Source organism: Sminthopsis crassicaudata, chromosome 5 (assembly GCF_048593235.1).
Source record: "Sminthopsis crassicaudata isolate SCR6 chromosome 5, ASM4859323v1, whole genome shotgun sequence".
Classification (NCBI taxonomy): Eukaryota; Metazoa; Chordata; class Mammalia; order Dasyuromorphia; family Dasyuridae; genus Sminthopsis; species Sminthopsis crassicaudata.
In genome coordinates, this window is record NC_133621.1 from 132,383,240 (window position 1) to 132,406,311 (window position 23,072).

The 23,072-nt window shown below is 33.3% G+C and overlaps 1 protein-coding gene across 14 annotated transcripts in view; it reads right to left on the minus strand.

Moving 5' to 3' along the window:
- FOXP2 (forkhead box P2) overlaps nt 1-23,072 on the minus strand; it is a 718,280-nt gene that overhangs the window by 141,584 nt on the left and 553,624 nt on the right. The gene's annotated exons all lie outside the window — the stretch shown is intronic.

A 23,072-nucleotide genomic window follows, 5' to 3' on the forward strand; every position in this document is an offset into this window, starting at 1 on the left:
ATTATGCTAAAGTATTATAAAGAGAATGAGTTGTACAAATTATTGCAGACCTCAACCATGTCATTTACTTACTGTTGTTACGTTCTCAACACTCAGCATTCAACCAGAAAACTTCTATTATCAAACTACGGTTTCCATTTTAGAAGACACACACACACAAACACACACCCAATCATAGCTGATACAAAGAAAAGGCAAAGGGGTGTTATAAGGACTGACCTTGGAGATTTGAGTTCAGGTGCAACATTTGACACATATTAGCCTTGTGACTACTTGGATGTTAGTTATTCTCATTCCTACACAGAAGATCTTACACAGAGAGAGGGCATAGGAAAGGGAGAGAGGTAAAGAGAAATTAATTAAATATTAAACTCATCAGTTAATAAAATTAAGCTTTTGAGAAAAGTAGCCAAACTTAGAAAACACCATAATCACCAGTTTGACTTTTTAATCTTATAGTAACTGAAACACAATCAGACTTTTATCTGTTGGATAACGTTTGGAAAGATATGTATTCTTAATTTAAATTATAAAAGGAATTGATTTCACCCTACAGTATTGTTCTCTTATTCTGAAATATAGGAAATAAAGGCTTTGAAGGAAAATTGAGATATCACCTCGTTCACTCTTCTGCCTTTAGATAGATGAATTATCTTCCAGATATTATCAGTTTTTTTTTGGGGGGGGAATGCTATAGAATAATTATTTCTCTTTATGATCAACCTTGCTAAAACATTCTAGTATTCAAGGACACTCACTGATCCATTCCATTTTCTAACTAATTTTATTCTATCATGTTGCCCCTGAAGTTGATTTTCTCTTGTTTCCTCCTCAGAGATAGAGAACCAATTTGTACTTAGCTCACAAGGTCATTGAAGGCCAAATGAAATAATGCATGTAAAACACTTTACAATTTTGAAGTGCTATATAAATGTCCATTAATATTAGTAGTGATACTAATATTTTAACCTAGTCACTTCAAATTTTTTAAAATATATTTATAATTTTGTTAGCATTTTAAAATTTAGGCTGGGTAATCCCAATTTCACTAAGATTATTTTCTCCATCTTGTCATCATTTTTCTATCCTTTCAAATTCATTATCTCTTTATCAAATAATTCTTTCACTGACAGATAATAATTTTTTTTCTGGTCTACCTGTTTTTAAAAACCTTTATCCTCAAACTACCATCCTATATATCTCTAAATCCCTTTCACAGTGAATCAAACTTGTAGAAAGAGCTGTCTACATTTATTTCATAAATCTCACTTCTCAATTCCTTGTGGTCTGTCTTCTGACCTCAGTGGACAAACTTCTCTCTGAGATTACAAATGATCTCTCAATAACTTTTTCTCAGTCCTCATCTGTTTTACCTTTTCTGTGTTTATTGACCTTTCTATTTCTTTATGAATATTCTGTCCTTCTTTGGCTACTGGGACATTGGCCTTCTACTTTACAACTTTCATTCGGTTTCCCTTGCTACACCACCATTCCCTTATCTACCTAGACTCTTAGTTGGCACTGCAAATAAATATGCCCCAAATTAATTTACTATATTTCCCCCTAAACACAATCTTCCTCCAAATTTGCTTTCTATTGATGTCATCACCAACCTGCCAATTACCTAGCTCCACAACCTTTAGTTATTCTTTCTTGATTTCTGTATCCAATCAGTGACAAAGTCTTATTGAGCCTATTTCCATGACCTCTCAAACTGGTCCCATACACATGTACACATAATCTCTCTTAATCCAGATATTCAACTTTCACCTGGACTATGCAACAGACTGATTGATCTTTCTGCCCTCATCCTCTTCCCTCCATACATAGCTACATAACTGAGTATGTCAATTCCCCCACTTGAAAATCAATGGCTCCACATTTCCTCTAGGAGAAAGGATGGACTAGATCTATTATTTGCCTTGGAGCTAAAGAGACCTCCTGAAGAAATTCCCTTTGTCTACACAAGCCTTTGCCCTGTGTAGACTAAAAGGAATTGCTTAGAGCACTAGTTTAAATAGAAATGGATCTCTATGGCTGCATAGTGACTTGAAAAATCACAAATTAGCACTATCTGTACTCTATTGAATTTTTATTTATTTTGTAAAACATTTATAAGTTACATTTAATGTAGTTTGGGCCATTCTGGAGTCTGATACTTATAGTCTAGAGCACTGTGGGGTTACATGGGACTTCAACCTAGGTCTTTTTGGCTTTAATAATGGTTTTTTATCCATTAAATCAAATTCCCTTTTGCCTTTACAATAACATACAAATCCACAAGTTTAGCCATTTATCTTTCTAGTCCTATTTCATATGTGCTTTTCTTTTCATTCTGTATGCTAGTAAAACCCATTTGTTAGCAATTCTTTGGATAAAACATTTTATCCTCATCCCACTTGCATTCTGAGAATTCTGTTTCCATTTAAAGTATAGTTTAGCTGATAGCTCATAAATGAGGACATTGCTAAATTTTTAGTTGTTAGCACTTCTTTCTATTTGACATTACTAAATATAGTATTTCCATTTTTTGGAATGGTAGTCAATAAAGTAATACTTTTGACTAACTTGAGACTGTAAATCATTTTTATTTATCTAAGGGTTGTTATAATTATTAGTAAATACACAATATGTCTATAATACTCTAAAATTATAATTATATATTATGATATATTATATAATTATGATTAATTATATAATATATCATAATATATAATATATAAAATATTATATTATAATTATATAATAAATAATATATTATAATACAATATATATAATATATTATATACATTATAATATAATTATATATTATATCATTAAACTTATAATTATAATTAAATTCTAATTTACTTCCAACATCATAAATGGTCATTCCTATTATTAAAGAATGTCTAGAAAATAATGGTTTACAAAAACATGACCAAATTTGCAAAACTAGAAGAAATTGAGAAAAAAATTGATTTTCTTTTGTTATTCTCTAAAAACACTTACTTATATATATTACTGTCCAAGTTCATCTTTTCTGAACTTCACAACTGAAGCTGTCCAAAAGTGAATGGACAGCCTCAGGATATTCCCCTTCATTAGAAGCCTTTAAGCAAAAAAAAAAAAAAAAAAAAAAAAAAAAAAAAAAAAAAAAAAAAAGGATGAACTTTTGTGAGTTATATTGCTAAGGGAATTCTTGTTTAAGCAGAGCTTGGATTATATGGTCTGACATTCGTTCTGAATCTCAGATTCTGTGAACTAAGATTCTTAGGGGGAAAAGTCCCAAGTCTCAAGTCTATAGCAAAACCTTATAAATAAATAGATAGTGTTTCATAGAAACAATTTTGCATAGTATACTTTTTCTTAATGATTTTTAGAACCTTTACTAATAAATAAAAAATCTACCCATTCTGGGATGGGTATATATATATATATATATATATATATATATATATATATATATATATATATATATATATATATATATATATGTGTGTGTGTGTGTGTGTGTGTGTGTGTGTGTGTGTGTGTATATGTATATATATATATATTAATAGTAGTGACTAACATATTTTTTAACTGCTTCATCACAGACCTGATACCTTGAGGCAACGTTCTTGAGCATATTGTCCTTCCAGCAGTACCAATATCCTCAAAGACACTATATACGAATCAGGAAGACCATTGCAAAGGCTTTCTTTATGCACCGTCTATATTTTATAGGCCAATTTTACTTAATGTTATGCAAAAGGAAGAATAACTTGAATGGAAGTGTCATAAAAATGAAATTAATTTGTGTTGTAAAGTACCATATAAGGAAAGCAAAACAAACCAGCAACAGACAGTATAGAATGCTATGGTGTGGAGTGACAGAGAGAGAGAGAGAACATAAGATAGAACAAATATTAGAAGGAAAATTCTGAATTAGAAAGACCATCTACTAAATTGGCAAAGTGTTACAATTTACCTGGATAGAGAGAATACATTGGTAGATGAAATTTAAAGTCACTGAATAATAGGAAAGTTGAATCTGGTATCATTATGAAATGCTGAGTACTAACTTGTTATCTCACTAATAGTTATATCCACACACCTAAAAAGTTCAGAAGATAGACAAGTTTTTTTGGGAGAGGGAGAAGAGGAGTTATCTTAGTTGCTTTCCAAAACAAAATGGTGACCTTACTGCTACCTAGCAAATTGGAAAGGACAATGAAATATACAAGGACAAATGATAAATTAAAAGAAAACAGAGTATTGTTCTCCATAAAAAGATGTATATATGTTGGCTTGGGCCTATAACCCTAAAAATACCTATGGTGTAAATTCTAAAGGAAATTCTCATTTTCTTTATCCTAGAAAAATAGGGATGGTATATTTTATTAAATTGTAGTTATAGATGTGATACAGAGTAGTTTCCAGTGTACCTATTTGACTATTTGTAAATCAGTTTACACTAGTATCTAAGGAAAATTTACATACACAATTCAGTCCAATTCAAGTAAAACTCATAAATGACTGCACAGTACATAGAATACCAGGTCTGGATTCAGGAAGACAACTTTTCCTAACTTCAAATCTGGTTTGAGATGCTTACTAGTTGTGTGGCCCTGGGCAAAAATCACTTGACCCTATTTGCTTCAGTTTCCTCCTCTGTAAAATGAGCTGGAGAAGGAAATGGCACAGCACTCCAGTATCTTTGCCAAGAAAATCCCAAATGGGGTCACAAAAGGTTGGACTTGACTGAAATGACAACAACAACAAAACCTATAGAATACTGTTCTATCTTCTAAAAGGGAAGCAGTCTCTCAGAAGGAGATGCATTAGTAGATAAGAACAACTAATATTTATAGGATTGTAAAGTATGTTACACCAATCTCATTTAGCTATCATGTAAAACACTCTGTAAAATAAGGATTATGTAGATGATCCTTTAGATTTTTTCTGGTTCTAAATGCCATGGATTAAGTAATGTGAGGTTCCTATTAACATAGAAGATAGATAAGCAGACTTTAGAGATGGTGGCAAGTTAGACTTTAAAAAGATGACAAAGAATTAAATAGGTCATGGAATATGAAAGAGTGAATTTCCTGCAGTCATCTGGAATACTGAGTAAAGTCATGGATATAAGAAAGCATCAGAATTTCCTATTGTCCTAGAGAAATAGTTGAGTTTATCTGGAAAACCAAGTAGGCTGAAAAGAGATGAGAGTGAAAAGGTGAGAAAATAAGTTTGCTATTTGATACTAGGGAGAAGTTAACAGCTACCATAACTTTAGCACAAAAGAATCTCTTTAGTCACCTTTCCTAAGAGTAGAGCATGATTATATTACAAATGTTCCCTTATTCTCATGATAAAAGACATGAAGCAAGAGCAAGGGATAACAGGTAGGTGATTGGTGTGCTGCACTGGTACCTATATGATATCAAAAGATCCACAAAAATCTCCATGAGGATGTTGGGGAAAATCCTTTATAAAAGATTTACGGGAGAACAAAGATAAGAACAGCACAAAATGAGAAGGCTCAGATCATGATTTGTATCAGTGGCAAGAAGATTCACATTGATGAGACTATATATCTGTCGAAATATGGAAGGAACATTTGCTTAAAAAATAAATAAATAAATAAATGCAATGTTTAACTGTCTATAGAATATGTATTAAACATATGCCAGCATTAGCCATCCAGATAGCATACTGATGGAAGCAGAGGGGGCTACTAATAGATATTTTCAATAACAATGCTTTTACCCTCCTTCCCTCAAACAATCCCCTCCCCCCCAAAAAAAAGCCCTAAAACCCAAACTAGAGTGCTATAAGCTGAATTTTCCAGCTTATTAAATGCCTGGACATTCTATTTCTAAAAATTCACTATATACCAAAATTTCCAATCATATTATTTCATTCCACAAAAATCTTTGGTTTATATGTCCTCAATGTCAGTTATAAACCAGGCATAATGTCTATGGCAAAATGTCTTCAGTAAATATGATTTTTTTTGGCTATTTGGGCTGAGTCAAGACTCATACTACATACTTTTAGAAAAAAAATTGAGCTACATAGTTAAGCAAACACAATTTTTATATTAGGTTACATTGATAGACATTCTTCAGTTGTTAATCATAAAAACATTTATTTTTCCATAAAGTCATGTTCTGTTTTAAATAGAATACTTTGCAGAGATAGCTGAGAAATAAGAGACACAATTCTACTTTCAATTATCAAGCACATATTGAATTATATAGGATGAAGGAATATAGATAAGCTATCTTATCTGGCTGTCCTCCTTCCAACCTGTACTTATTTAATTAACCAAGTCAACTGTTTATTCTTAGAGAACTGTAACTTATTCTAGTGGCTTATTTAAATGTTTAAAAATAATTTTTATAAAGTTTTTGTTACACCTAATGGAAATTTTTATTTTAAGGACAACTTCTATAATTTAGACCACAATGACTGACAACATTTACTTAGCATTCTCCTTCTAACAATCCTTCATATATCTGAATATAATTATTAAGTTTCTGTTCAGTTTTCTTTTCCCCTTCAGCTAAATAATTTAGATCCTTTCACCTCCCCACCCCATGTCCTATTTTCTAACCTTTCAATCATTTTATTGTTTTTTCTTTGGCCCATATCCAAGTTTTCTACATATCTTATTCAAAATTAAATGTCAGGCAATATTCCTATTATGTCTTGTACATTACAATGAAGCTTTTATGCATTTCTATTGTTTTATAGTTAAAAAACACCAATAAAGGAGAAAAGTCTATTACTCCTCACAAAACAGACAAAATTGTGTTGTATTTCCAATGATTTACATTTCCATGGCATTTTTTGTCTTGTTTCTGTTAGATCTCAAAGTGATATTCTTCTTAGAAATGAATCAATCTAGTGTTAATTTTATCAAGATTGCTGTTAGCTTTAAGTTGGAAGGTCCAATAGGGAAAGGGAGAAAATTTTACTTATGTATCAAGTACAGCAAATTAAATATAAGCAAAATGAGGATACAAATCCACCCCATTATGTTTTTCATTCAAATATCATAAGTCCTAAAAACTTTTACCTACATATCAAAATATGGGAAAAGATAGAAAAAGGAATCTGTATGTTAATTCTTGAACAGGTGCTGAAAATTAATATAATTTCAATTCCAAATTCTATGTACTATTTCTTTGTCAATTCATATTTTAGTTTAGTTCTTTTAGTAGAACAGTAAAATAGATTCTATGAGGAAATAATTACAGAAATGCCAAATTTTAGGACTGTAACTTCTTTTGAATAAATGAGGATTAAATAGGTTGAGAAAAAATTTTCAAAATTCACATGACCACACAATTTATTCACCAACCCAGCTATGTACCTGAATAATATGAAATTACCTTTATTTGCTGGATGAGGAAATTTAAGAGCAAAAAGACTAGATCTCATTAAATCACAGAATTGAATCAATGAGCTAGAAGAGGCTTTAGGCATCAACTAATCCAAAACATAGCTGGATAAGATTGACTTCTATAATACTTTTGACAATTGCTACTTGAAGATCACCACTGAAAGTCAATCCATTATTTCCAGAGATGGGTCATGGCATTTTTGGACAGTTCTAATTTACTAAAAAGGTTTTTCTCATGCTAAATAAAGTTCTGCTTCTTTGTAATTCACTGCTATTGCTTTTGCTCTCTGGAGAAAAGACACAAAAATTATGATATCCTTCTCAATGCCTGATAATAGCTATCAATTCTCTCTTTAAGTTTTCATATTAAAGGAAAATATTCCTAATTCTTTTGACAAATTTTTGCATAGCATGAATTTAGTCATCTATGTGAATCAGTATGCTCTAATGTGCTCATTAGTTGATATTCTTCATAAAATATGTTACTCAAGATCAAAATTCCCTTTTAAAAGTTATTGATGTATTTTAATATTTTTATTGATCTATTTTTACTGACATATATTATCTGTGATGCAACTGTAATGCCAAGTGTTTCTTTAAACCAAAGTAAAGGATTTTATGTTTATGCCCACTGAAATTCATTTTATTAGATGTGATTTATTCTTCTAACCTGTCTAGGCCTTTTTTCGTGGGGAATGGGAAGATGCTCATGCTGTCATACAATGAATTAGCTAATCATCTTTCATTACTGTAATTATAACATCAATGTTTTTACTCAAATAAATGATAAAAATGCTGAATTAGTAAAGGGCCTATGGCAAATTTTGGGGATCATGCCTATAGAGACCTTTTCTCCAATATGGCATTAATACCTAAATATCTATTATTTTAGATCCTTTTACTCATCCAATTCTGAATGTGATTGGTTCAACTTCTTAATCATATACAAAAAGAAAAGAGAAGAGGTTTTGTGAAATGCCTTAATTTGAAATACCTGTGAAATCCAGGTATATTATATTTGACATTTTCCTGAGTTATTAACCTTTTCAACAGGTGAGCATGGAGTGATATATTCTTCATGAAACCATGCTAACATAATTTCCCCTTGTAAATGCTTATAAAACAACCTTTTACTAATAGATTTTAGAATTTTGCCTGGAACTAAAGTCAAGCTCACTGACCTAAGGTGGAAAACTTTGCTCACAGTATATACAGGATACACAGTAAGTGTTAGATTTGGAAATTAAACTCAGCTTTTTTGACTTGTAAGTCAAATGTTCTTTCTACTCCATCCTACATCAAATCTCATAATTGGAATATGGAAATCAAAGTTGTAGCTTGTTCAAAAGAAGCTTACCTTATAATAGAATGGACAGAAGAGTAATACTATATATGAGAAAAGCATATGCCTTAAAAGTGGAAATTGAATGGACAATATTTGGATGAAAAAAATTAATAATATTGTTGTGGAATGTAATTTTTTTAAACCTTACTCCTTTAAAGACATCTTTTCCTATTGTCTGATTCAAGTTTTGAGAAAAGTTTTTTGAGAAAAGTATGAATTAACATACTTTTGATATGTAGGGTAAAAGTTTTTAGGACTTATGGTATTTGAATGAAAAACATAATCGGGTGGATCGGTATCCTCATTTTGCTTATATTTAATTTGTTGTACTTGTTACATAAGTCAATAATGGATTGACTTTCAGTGGTGATCTTCAAGTAGCAATTGGATGACCACTTGTCAAAAGTATTATAGAAATCAATGTTATCCAGCTATGTTTTGGATTAGATGATGCCTAAAACATTTTATTTGTTGGTTTTAAAACAAATATTAAGTTCTTATGCACAAAATCTTTTTGTTTTACATTCTATAGTCTTAGCTGTGGCAGATTCATTGCTACAGTTGACATAGAGTAGTATTAAATTAAGAGAAAATTATATTGTAGCAAAATCTTGATTAACCAAAGTAGGAATGGAATGTTTAGTTGAGTTGAATTTTCTGACACATTGTTTTTTATTGCTTTAAAATGGAAGATAAAAAGCTATCCCCTTTCACTAAACTCCAACCAGTACAAGAATGAGATGTCAGTGGATCATATTGACTGTACTGAGGAAGCAACTTTCTGCTTGTGAATAAGGTAGAACCCTCCTGATTCAAAACTTTCAAGTGATATTATTCTACTACTATTGATACTACTATTACTCCAAGAGACTACTGTAGATAGATGATATTACCTCTAAGAGGTAAGTGCTAGGCAAGTTATAATACAAATAGGAGTTTATTGCCTATAAGGCACAGATTTTATTTATTTATTTATTTTTTTGCTGAGGCAATTGGGGTTAAATGACTTGCTCAGGGTCACACAGCTAAGACGTGTTAAGTGTCTGAGACCAGATTTGAACTCAGGTCCTCCTGATTTCAGGGCTCTATCCACTGCACCAATTAGCTGCCCACAGATTTTCAAAGTTTATTTTCTTCTGATCTTGCTCTGTTTTCTTTTAAACACGAGGAGCCTCAAAAGTGGGTACTTCAGCTTGTTTGTTCTCTCCTTTATCTGATGAAGAGAACAGAATATAATTTCTCTTATGCTCTCTTAAAAGCCGAGAGTATATGGTAGCTTCTTCCTCTCCTTAATAAAAAGATTGGAAGATCCAAGGAAGGTTTGTTGGTTCACCAAGAAGGCAGGGAAGAAGTCACCATGTCCCTAATGTTAACATAATTTCATATTTTCTTGATAGAAATGTAATCTTTAAAACAAAGGAGTTAATGACATTGTACTATGCTACTGTCAAACCATATACATTTTAAGAAGACTCAACAAACTAGAGGGAATTAGGTACTAAGGAGAAGAAGGGTGATGAAGGAAGGATCTAGAAACTTCATCTAGTATAGGGACTGATGAAAGCATTGGGGATGTTTAGTCTGGAAATAAGGCCAAGTATTCAGATGCCATGAAGTACATGATGGTTTTGGCTATATAAATTAGAGAAAGGGCAGAAAGAAAACTGGACTCTGCTTCAGAAAAGTTGGGGAAGCACTGGCTCCAGCAATAATTTCATAATTGTGGAGAAGTTGCCTTTTTTCTGATAATAAATTAAAATTTATTTTAAAACCATTCTTTGGTATACATATAATTTTATCATTTCTTGAAGATAAAATCAAATTTGCATACTAATGAGATGGAGAGTATTTATTTTTACATAAAGAATCAAAACATGTAGAAATATATGGTACATTTTACTGTTGCCAAGTTTTTCAAGACTCCCACATTCAGTTAAATGACCTCATAAGAAATTGCAATCCATATTTTTAAGACTTTTATTTAAAAAACCAGTTGAATGAAATATAATTAAAAAAAAAATAACTCTCCTGATCCCATTCTATTTTACTTGACCCCATATCATGTAAAGAAAGGTTCACCCTTCCTTATATCTCACATAGTACTTTGTATTTGTTTTCTTTGTTTTTATTATAGCATGTTTATTTATTTTTAATACATATATCTTTATATATATATACGTATATATACGTGTATATATATATATATATATATATTTTTTCCCCCCCCCCCCCCCCCCTCTGAGGCTGGGGTTAAGTGACTTGCCCAGGGTCACACAGCTAGGATGTGTTAAGTGTCTGAGATCAAATTTGAACTCAGGTCCTCCTAAATTCAAGGCTGGTGCTCTATCTACTGCGCCACCTAGCTTCCCCACCCAGGGGAAATAAAAAAAAAAAATAAACATAGCATGTATTGATTTACATTCAGAGTCCTTAGTTCTTTTTCTGGATCCAGATGGCATTTTCTGTCCAAAGTTTATTGGGACTGTTTAGGATACTGAACTACTAAGAAGAACCAAGTTTTTCATAGTTGATTATTGCACATTCTTGCTGTCATTGTATACAATTTATTCCTGGTTCTGCTTAGTTTCTCTCAGCATCTGTTCATGTAAATCTTTCCAGGCCTTTCTATAATAAGGTTGTTCATAATGTTAAATAGAATAATAATATTCCATTACCTTCATGTATGACAACTTGTTCAGCCATTCCCCAACTGATGAGTATCTATTCCTTTTTCAATTTTTTGCTACCACAAAAAGGGCTACTACAAACATTTTTTGTACATGTGGGTCCTTTTCCCTTCTTTTTTATTTCTTTGGGACACTGACCCAGTAATGGCATTGCTGGAGGAAAGGGTATGCACAGTTTGATAACTCTTTGGGCATAGTTCCAGATTGCTCTCCAGAATAGTTGGATCATTTCCCAACTCCACCAGCAATGCATTAGTGTTCCAGTTTTCCCACATCCCCTCCAACATTCATCATTATCTTTTCCTTTCATCTTAGCCAATGTGAGAGATGTGAGGTGGTACCTCAGAGTTGTTTTAATTTGCATTTCTCTAATCAAAAGTGATTTAGAGTGTTTTTTCTATAACAATAAATGGCTTTAATTTCATCATCTGAAAATTGTTCATATCCTTTGACCATTTATCGATTGGGGAATGACTTGTATTCTTAAAAATTTGACACAGTTCTTTATATATTTTAGCAATGAGATCTTTATCAGAAATATTGGCTGTAAAGATTTTTTCTCAGATTTATATTTCCCTTTTAATCTTGTTTCTGTTGGTTTTGTTTGTGTAAAACCTTTTTATTTTAATATAATCAAAGTTGTCCATATTACCTTTCATAGCATTCTCTAGTTCTTCTTTGGTCATAAATCCCTCCCTTCTCTAAAGATCTGATAAATTATCCCTTGTTCTCTTAAACTGTTTATGAGACCATAATCATGTATCCATTTTGACCTTATTTTGGCATGGGGTATGAGATCTGTGCTGAGTTTCTGGCATATTATTTTACAGTTTTCCCAACAATTTTTTGTGAAATAGTGAATACTTATTCCAGAAGCTGGAGTTTGGGGGATGATCAAATATTAGATTGCTATAGCCCTGGATTTTAATGTTGTATATATCAAATCTATTCCAATGATTGGCCACTCTTATTTCTTAGCCAGGATCAAATGGCACTGCTGCTTTATAATATAGTTTTATGTTTGGTACTGCTAAGCTACCACCATTTTTTTTCAAGTTTTATATATTTTCTCCACTAGATAATAAGCTCCTTGAAGAAAACTGTTTTAACCTTATATATGTTCTGCACATATAAATCATCTAATATTTGCTGAATATTGTTGAATACTACTAAGCATAAAAAATTGAGAGTTGGTTGCCATCTCTTTTAATTACAGATTTCTTCTCTATAGAATGGAGGATTCGACTTAAGAAGTTTCTAGAAAAGAATATATTATATGAATCATAAATTACTACAGAAATGGTAATTGTCTTCAAATATGTGAAGGGCTGACAGCTAGACAGTTCAGTAGATAAAGCACTGGGTTTGCAAGCATGAAGACTGACTTCAATCCAGTTCAAATGCTCACAATCTGCTTGATCAGCAAATCACTTAATATTAGTTTACTTTAATTCAGTGAAGAAGGAAATAGAAAAACACTCCAGTATCCTTGTAGAGAAAATTCTTATTTGATAGTATGGTTCACAGGTTAATGAAGAGTTTGACACAGCCACAAGAACATGTAGAAAAGAGTTGAGATATATTTTGTTTAGATTCAAAAGGAAGAATGAGAATAAATAGATTTAAGTTACAAAAGACAAGCTTGTGTAAAATGTATTAGCAAAAACTTTCTAATAATTAGTCATTCAAAAATGGAATGGGATTTCTTATGAGGTATTTGACTCCTATCATTAGAAATGGTCAAGAAGAAGCTTATCAGAAGTGTTGTTGTAGGGATTCCTGAATTCTGAGGAGAATAAAATCATCAATAAGCATTTATCAAGTACTTATATATGTCAGGTCTGACAGTAGGTGCTGGGGATACAAAGAACAGAAAAAGACAGTTTTTGCTCTCAAGGATAAGACAACATGCAAAAACTATGAACATACAACATAAATAGTCGTAGATATAACTCTTATATGCTTTATCACATTTGACTTTTACAACAATCCTGAGAGACAGTTATTATTATTATCCCCACTATAGAGAGGGGAAACTGAGGCAGAAGAGGTTACATATCTGAGATAGTGTCTGAACTTTAGGTTTTCTGACTCCTAGTCTAGAGCTCCATTCATTGTCATCTAAATAAGAAATCTAGACGTTTTCTCAAAGAGAAAACTTCCCCTGTTAAGACTATGATTCTTGTTTTAAGTTTGTGTGAGAAAAGGAACTAATTACAAATGTTTCATTTTCTGAAACCAATTTAGAATAATATCTTTATGTGATTCTCAATCACTAACCAAGCAGTACATGATATTTTCATCAGCAATAAATATTTACTGAGCATTTATTGGTGCACAAGGGGATGAAAAAAGAGAATTCTATCATTAAAGAAATTGCAGTCTTTTGCTGGGTTTTTAAGACACAATACTTTTTTTTTCCTATTCACACATGTGGCACATCAGTGTGTTCCTTGGCTTATCACCTGAGAATGTGCAGTCACACCAGTAGTAGAAGATATCAAGGTGGAAACCTTGAAGGCAGTGGAAGTGTTGGCATCAGAAGTGTTAGAATTTGTAGAATGTTAAGGAATTACTCCTCTTTGAACTATGAAAGGCTTGTGACTATCATGTACTGACAGGAGCTGTGTCTAAATTGATGAATAAAATGTCAAGCCATAAGTTGTCCTTATTAATTAGCTAAAGCTTTTAAAAATAATTCCTCTCTTAGCAAGTAGAAATATAATTTTAGAGGACTCTTAGGTTATGGGTCCTTAATCTTTATGTTACATGCTGATACACTATGGACAAGAAAAATTTCTCCTAAGTATGAAATAATTAGCTATCCTGAATGGCTTCATATTAATTTAGTAGCATTAACTAAAAGGACCTGGACATCAGTGTAATCAGTGTAAAATAATGTAAAATGTTCACATCTACAGTAAAATATGGTCCTCCCATGGGAGGAAATTCACTCTACCTAGACAGGTTGGTACCTTCTCAAAATTAAAAAAAAATCTTATTAGATTGCTTGGAACTCAGAAGGGACAATATAGCCAGTATATAGGAGGTAAAACTTCAAAACAGACTTTAATGGTTTTGATGCCAGTTCTCTATGCATTAAGTCATTCTGAGAAAGGTTTCTTCAGGTGTTGTGATGGCTGTTGTTCTGTTGTTCTCAGTTGTCTGACTCTTTTTGACTCCTTTATGGGGTTTTCTTGGCAAAAATATTTTAATTGTTTGCCCTCATTTCAGATGAGGAAACTGAGACCAACAGGATTAAGTGACTTGCTCATAGCTAGTAAGTGTCGAAGGACAGATTTGAATTCAGGAAGATGAATCTTCCTGACTCCAGGTCTAGAACTCTATCCACTCTGCCACCTAGCTGTGTGTTAGATCTCCCTCATTACATTAGATTAGAAACATTAGAAAACTTTAGGTACTGCCACCACCCCCACTCTAAGGCTAGTTTTTTATCCATTAGACAGTCCTATTTCTCATACTAGGGTACCTGACCTATAATACCTTAAAAATTTATTCTACTCAGTGATTTCATCTTCATCAAATCAAATAACTTAATTTTTGTAGTAACATGATCTATTCTACATCAATTTATTAGTATTCATTAAGTGCCCATGGGAAAAAGGCCATGGTACCTTACCATAATTTAATGAAATTATTTTAAAACATTTCAGTGGAGTATTATGCTATTCTAAATGTTCAGTGTGAAGGGGGCTTACATATTCTCCATGAATAACGGGTACTACTTTTGCTTTCTTCTTTCAAAAACTAAAGTTTCTAGACCAATGTTTAAAAACCCTGGGGGATGGAGGTGCTCCTAAATTTACATAATCTGAAACCTGTTTGGAAGTAGTCCATTTAATCCAATTGACATGCAAACTCAGTCTATACCAGGTTTCCCTGGGCAAACAGCCAAATAACTGAGAAATCTGACTAAATCTAGGTTATCTCCAAAGGTCTGAGGGAAGTCTTAGATAAAAAGGTAATCTCTGATTAAAAAAAAAAAAAAAGGTTATACTTTCATACTTAGGAAGGAGCACAACAAAATAATTGGAAGTAGAGAATTTCCAAGATTGTATAAAATAAATAGCTGATGGTTTTAGGCTCCTCTAACTTCTGAGAAAGAAAGGCAGCTTCCTGAACTAAAAGTAAAGGAAGTCCTAAAATGCCATTTTATTGTTAGAGTGAACTTGAAAAAGTTTCCAAGCCTCAGTTTCCTTTTCTGTGAAATATGGGTAATAATATATGGGCCTTACTTACAGGATCCTTGAGGAGAAAGCACTTTATTAACTGTAAAAGAGTGCTACTATTATAAAGACAGCTGTTCTATTCAGACAACACTGCAACCTAAAATTATTGCAAAGAAGCTATTCTGAGACAAGAAAAAGCTAAACATACAGTGCTAGCTTGTAAGAAAGAAAAGGGCTTTGCTACTGAATGAACCTAATCATGTGACTGAGGTAAGCAAATATTCTTTTAGGCTCAAGCTCTTACAGATAATGCCTAAGTGATATAGGCAGCAACACTTCAAAATTACTCCTTTCTGATGGAGAAGGATAGATGGTATAAGGAGGGGAAAGAGAAATTAGATGACAGAGGAAGAAAGCAGAGAGAAGAGGAGGAAACAGGAAAGGGAAAATAGGAAAGGAAATTGAAATCATCTTTTCCCCTAAATCAGTTTTCTAACTGGCCTCTGTGCTTTCAACCTAACCTGCATACACACTACTGGATACTAAATGAGCCTTTCTGTTTCCATGCATAAGCATGTCACTCTTACTCTTCAAAACATTTCATGGTTTTTAATTTTATACAGGATACAGTGCAAATATGTTAGGCCAGCATTCAAAATCCTCCCTGATTGGTCTCCAAACTTATCTCCCCTTGACAAATTGTGTACCAATTCTTTTCTGTGGTTTTTATTCTTGGAGAGTGATAGGGTCTAGACTTAGGATTCTATTTCTTGGCAAAGAGAATCTCCAGAATAGGAAATTCTTATTCTCATTCATATTCATTCATTTTTCTCTCCCTCTCCCTCTCCCTTTCCTCTCTCTTATCCCTCTCTACCCATCCCTCCCAATTTGGAAAATTGTTGAGGTCAGTGGTTTTAAACGTAAATAGAAACTGGGACTACTAAATCATCATAAATATGGATTCTCATGGGTTGGGTATTGTCTTGGAAAAATGGCATGGTTTACCCATTCCTTTTTTAATCAATTGATTTTGTTAAATATTACTTTTATAGTTACATTTTAATCTAGGTCAAGCCACACTTGGGTTTGCTGTGGGCTCAGTATTTGATGCTTCTGGTCTAGGGCACTGAGAGATTAAGTGATTTCTATAGTGTAACAGAGCCTATATATGTTAGAGATGAAATTTGAATTTAGATCTTCCAGTCTCCAAGACTGGATCTTGATCCATCTCATACTGCCTCTTTATCTCTGATCATGTCCCCAGAAAATTTATCTATCTACCTGAAATATTGTCTCATCTCTCTCTTCCTAAAATTACCTTTCCATAAAACTCCCTGACTGCTCCAATCAGAAGTAACCTCCCCCATTCCGACCCTGAAACACTTAGAATCTTACAGAGGGGAAAGGCACCTAAAGTTAAAGATTCTTAGTCCCCCTTTTTTTGTGTGTGTGTCATAGACACTTTAAATAGTCTGAAGCTTAATGATCTTTTCTAATAAAGTTTTTAAATGCATAAAATAAGATACCCAGGACTACAAAGGAAACCACTTATACTGAAATATTTAACACCTTCCACTCTCAAGATGATAAACCTCCTGAAATTTAACCATAGAATCCTGATCTAAATCAGCCTTCAAAATAAGTCACGAATCTTTTTATCTTTTCAACTTCCATACTAAGATTTGTAAGGGTGAAGGCAAAAAATCACATAGAAAGTAGCCCAATCCAAGTTTTCTGACAACTGTTAATTGCTAATAAAATTTTTCTTATCTCTAATGTGATCTCACCAATATGGATTCCTCTTCTTTCTCATCCCATGCAACTTATCCATAGTTTCCCAAAAAGTTTCCACAAAGAGTCCTTCAAAGATGATGAAGAGTCTAAGCCTGAACCTCTTAGTTTTTTAATAATAATGATAATAACAAAAGTGGACATTTACACTTTTTAACCCATGTAGAGGCTTTACATATATCATCCTGTTTGATCCTTCTAACAATGCTGTGCTATACATTTTATAGATATAAGATAAAAAGATATAGGTGTAGGAAATGGAAGGTTGAAGAGATTAAACAATTTGCCTATGGATAAACACTCTAGTGAAGTTTGAAAGGCTATATTTGAAACTTAGTTCTCGTGACTCAAATTCAGCACTATACCTCTTCAGCAGACTGCCTCATCTTAATATTCTATGGGCTGTCCATTTATTAATATCTGCTCTTGCTGCATTAATAACCTCAATTGATGTTCCAGGCATTCTATTTGGGTCAAATTTTTTTTTTTTTTTTTTTTTTTGGCTATAAATCATTTTTTTCCTTGAGATGCTCCAGATCACTGGACATTGTGGTCTGCCCTTTTGTTGAAGTACTTTGCTGGGGACTTAATCTTGTCAATTTATGAACTCTAGCCTTAATATCTGTATTGTCTGGATCAGGTAAATGCATTACATGGCCCACTATCTTTCACAAGGTCCAGACATGCTTCACATTCCATCCTGGGCATTCCTTGACTTCTAGCTTGCCTGCAAATTATACCCCGATCCCTCTTCTTTCTCTACCCTCTCCCCCCAGCACCAGCTCTTTAGGTCTGAACAATAATAAGTAATAGTTATATTTAAAAATCAGTACTTCTACTAATTCTGAAATCCCTTCTCTAATTTCTGTGACTTCTCAAATCAAAATATATCTTTCCATCCTTTACTACCTAATATGCATTATTGTCCCCAATTAAAATGTAACATTCTTGAATGAGGATATAATTTAATTCAATTAAAACTTTTCTTCCTTTGTCTTGGTTTCAAGTCTCAACCATTTTTTCTTTAAGCCCTTCTACACAGAAGATTATTCTCACTGGTGGAATATAAGAAATGACATTTTTTACAACATCTTAAAGTTTTGTTTATTACATATTTTATCTAATTTGAACCTTACAATAACCCTGTGAAGTGATATTATAATAGTAGCCCCTTTTTATGGATGATGACTTGGGGTTTAGTTAATGGCTTGTCCACAGTTACAGAGTTAGGGTCTGTCAAATATGGGAATTGAACTTCAGAAAGTCTTCCTGACAGTCAAGTTTAATTCTCTACTCACAAAGTTACATTGCCTTCTTGAAATAGCAACACATTAAACACTGAATAATCTTGTTTTCTTCAATGAAGTATTAATCTTTTAGTGGGTCCAGTCCCATATTTTTCTTTCTGCACTGGATACATGTTTCAAAAATTCTTTTCTTTCACCTTTAGCATTCATTAAAACTTCAGTTTATATTTCTGGCATTATGTTCTGATAATATTTTTATTCTTTGCTACTTGAGTATTCATCTAGATTTTTTACTTCCATCTAAAATCTGAACTTGGTGATCAGTTCCCTATGTAGCCAAATCAGTTTCTTTAAATATTTCTTCCTTCCCTCCATTTGTAACTTTGTCAGAATTTTACTTTAGAAAGACTTCTATCCCTCTTGAGCTGATTACCAGAGACCCAATTCATGAGAATTCTTACTTATCTCACCTTTGAAATCCATTTTCTTGAAGTCTAGAATACTCTGTCAGGTTCTGCTTAGTTTTTCCTTCCTTATCAATCACAAACTTAAAGATATCATGGTCACTGAATTTCAGGGTTTTCATCACTTCCACTTCACTGACTTACAGCAGAGAATTAGGTCCAGAATAGCCATTTCCTTATGTATTTTCCTCTACCTTCTGAAAAAAAAGAAATTCCCCAAAAGGAAAGAATATAACAACTATTTGTTCAGTAGAGGTCATTAGCTCATGCCTAGAGGTTGAAATTCAATACCAGCATTCTATTCTACTTCCATACAAGATTTATTCATTCTCATTCTCTCTCATTCATTCATTCATTCATTCTGTGTATATATATATATATATATATATATATATATATATATGTAAAGCTAGTCTGGACATTACATTTTGGCACCTAACGTGGCAGGCTCTACAGGTGCCTTGGATAGAAAAAAGGAAATTCAGAAGAGAGATAGATTTGGGGAGAAAAACATTGAGTTATGTTTTGGATATGTTAAAACTTAGATGTCTACACCACAAGCAGGTTTGAAATGTTAAATAAGCAGCTGGTTATACAGGACTACAAGTGAAGGAGAAAGTGATTAAAATTAGATCAGTCTAGGCATCATTTACAGAAGGGGTGAAAAATGAACTCAGGGAAGCTTGTGAAATGTGAGAAAGAGAGACAGAGAGAGGGACAGAGGAAGGGAGAGAGGGAGGGAAGGAGGGAAAAAGGGAGGAAGAAAAGGCGAGTGTACAGTGAAAGAAAGGTCCAGGATAGAGTCCCTTCCTATTCCCTTTCATCCCAATTTGGATTTCCAAATATACATTTTAAATTAAACATGATTAAAACTGGACTCATTTAATCTTCCCCCTAAATTCTCCCAAGCCTCCAATTTTTGTAGGGTACCATCCTCCAAGTACTCTAGGCTCCCAACCTAGGTGTCATTATTGACTTCTTAATATCTACCACCCATCTTCTCCAAAATCTTGCCATGGATCTCAATTTTATCTATGCAACATCTCTTAAATACACTACCTTCTTTCCTGATATTACAATCACTATGAGGCATGTGATCATCACTTATGCTTGGACTACTGCAGTAGCCTGCTGGTGTGTCTGCTTATCTCAAGTCTCCCCACTCCATACCATCCTCCATTCAGCCAAGGAAATAGTTTTTCTAAACTATATAGGTCTGACTCCATCATACACTCTCTACTCAATTATGCCAGGATCAAATACAAAATGGTCTATTAGGCATTCCAAGCCCTCCCCACCTACTACCTTTCCAGATTTCTTACACTCACTCCCATTAAATACTCTGATCCCATGTCATTGGCCTCCTAGCTGCAACAGGACTGTGAAACACATTCTGTCTTTTGGTTCCATGCATTTTCTCTGGTTGTCCCTCAATATTGGATTGTTCTCTCTCCATATTATTCCATAGCTTCCTTCAAGTTCCAACTAAAATCCCCTCTGACAGAAAAAATTTTTCTAAACCCTCTGAAATTTAGTGTTTTCTTTCATTTAATCATCATGTCAATAACTTGTTTGTATATATTTATTTGCTTGCTTTCTCCCTCATTACATTGAGAACTCTGTGAGGAAAATCCCTTTTGCCTTTTTTTTTTTTTTGGATCCCCACCATTTATTAGCATGGTGCTTGGGCAAACAGTAAATGCCTAAGAAATACTGACTAACTGACTGAATTCCAAGTTTAAAAAAAATCTACCAGTTTCTAGTCAAATGTATCCTCTTCTAAGTAAATATCCTCTTGTCCTAGAAGCTTTTTCAGATCCCAAATAGCTCTTTGTCTGTATCTCTCTTAGGCAGTTACCATGCTCTATCTTGGTACCTAAAATTTATATCTTGCCCAAGTTCTAGCACAATTATCTACAGATAATGGTGCTTAACAAATATTTGTTGAACGGAATTCTTTTTTGGTCTTCATTACACCTATTCTGTATTGCATTGCCAGTAAAAATAAACATTTATTATGTTATCTGTTACTATCTACTATACACTATACTTTGGGTTGAGGATTCAAAGACAATAATGGAATACTCTCTGATTTCAAGAAATTTATATTCTACTGAATGAGGGATGATGGGAAAAACAGAGTCAGAGAGAATTAAAAGTAAAATGTACAAAAATAAAACAACTTTTACAGGGGCATGGGGAAAACCCATAAATAGAGAAATCACAAAAGGTTTCTTGTAATGTTCTGATAGTCTCTCAGTTGTAATTTTTTTCTTCTCTCAGTTTCTTATAGGAGAGCACTTATGTTGAGTCTAGAAGGCAGCCAGATGTTGCAAGAAGTAGAGGTAAGGAGGGGGAGCATTCTAGGCATAGGGTAGCCTAGACAAAGACATTATAGAAATGGCAGTTGGAATGTCATGTAGGAAGAAAGGCAAGTAGGCCATAAGGACTAGAACATATGATGCTGACTGGGATTTGTAAGTAAGCGCACAGGGCAAGTAACAGATAATCATCTCGGAAGAGGAGGCTGGAGGCAAACTATGGAGGGCTTTAATACCCCAAAGAAGTGTTCATGCCTCACCTAAGAGGCAATAAGGAGCCCTAGCAAACTATATCTTGAGTCATGATCCAATGGAAAACCACAATACAAATTTCCATAGCATTTTCTTAGTCAGCTGATTGCCAACAACCCACTTTCTGTTTCAAACCTTGCCTTCAAAGAGTAAACTGGCAGCAGTGAGGGAAAAGATCACTTACTGCCTTCATGTATTATCAAATACTTGTGTTGCTTTAATTTATGTGTAGGTAGTGTGTGTATGCGTGTGTGTGATTCCCCTCTTCCTTTTTGTAAGTTAAGGTAGGGCCCATGAAAATCTCCTCCAGTGACTAATACTCAGGAAGCACATGACAATTTACTCATTTATAATGCTCATATTTGTATTGAGTGGATGAGTATAAGATACCATTGCTTGTGCCCTCCCCACTCCTTGTCCTCAAATAAAAACTATCGTTATGTTTTCTCATTTTTATGTGTTTAGTACATCACAGGGAACATGTGTGATTGAGTACAGACAGCAATATTGCATTGTACTTCATGAATTTTCAAAATTCTCAAGCTGATCATTTACAAGAGCCAATTGGCTCCATCAGATCAATTCAGGGGGCATTTGTTTCTACTGTTATTCCTTCCCACCTACATTGTCAGTGACAAAAGGCTGTTTGCAGAAAGTTCAGTGTGAAAAAGCCCTAATATTGTGGACTCCTTGTAAATCTGCTACTTCATGATTCTTATTTAGAAATGTTCTGATTATAATACAATGTCCTGATGAAAACAAGCATATGACAATTATGGGGTATAATCTACGAATTATATCATTTTCAATATAAGTCAATAAACAAAAAAGCAGAAATCAAGTATTATTTCTATTTTTTCCTAATCACATCAAAGGTAGAAAGAGTGATGGATCTGAAGCCAGAAGTTCCAGGTACTAATCCCATTTCTGTCACTAACAATCTCCTTAGCCTTGGACAAGGCACCTAATCTTTCTGAGCTTCTTCCTCATCCGTAAGATGTAAGGGTTGACTAGATTACTTAGAAGGTCACTTACAGATCTAGTTATATGATGCTATTAAATTTTCTATATATTCTAATTAGCATTGCTTTAATTATCTATTAAGAGAAGGGTAGTCTGAGGACTAGTATAAGCAATTTTTCCATCCACCTTCTAAAATCAAAGACTATTAAGGTCTTGAATGGACTTTAGAGAGGACTTAGTCTATTCCCTTCATTTAAAGATGAGGAAATAGAAGACAAGTGAATAGGTTTGCCTAAGGTCATATATACAGAGAAAGAAAGAGAACTTAGCTAAGTCCTACTTCCCCTTCAGGAACATTATACAGTGGCCTTTACTACCTCTCAGTTTCTGCTGTTTTGTTCAAGCACTGGTCTTCCCATACGCAGAATTGAGATATA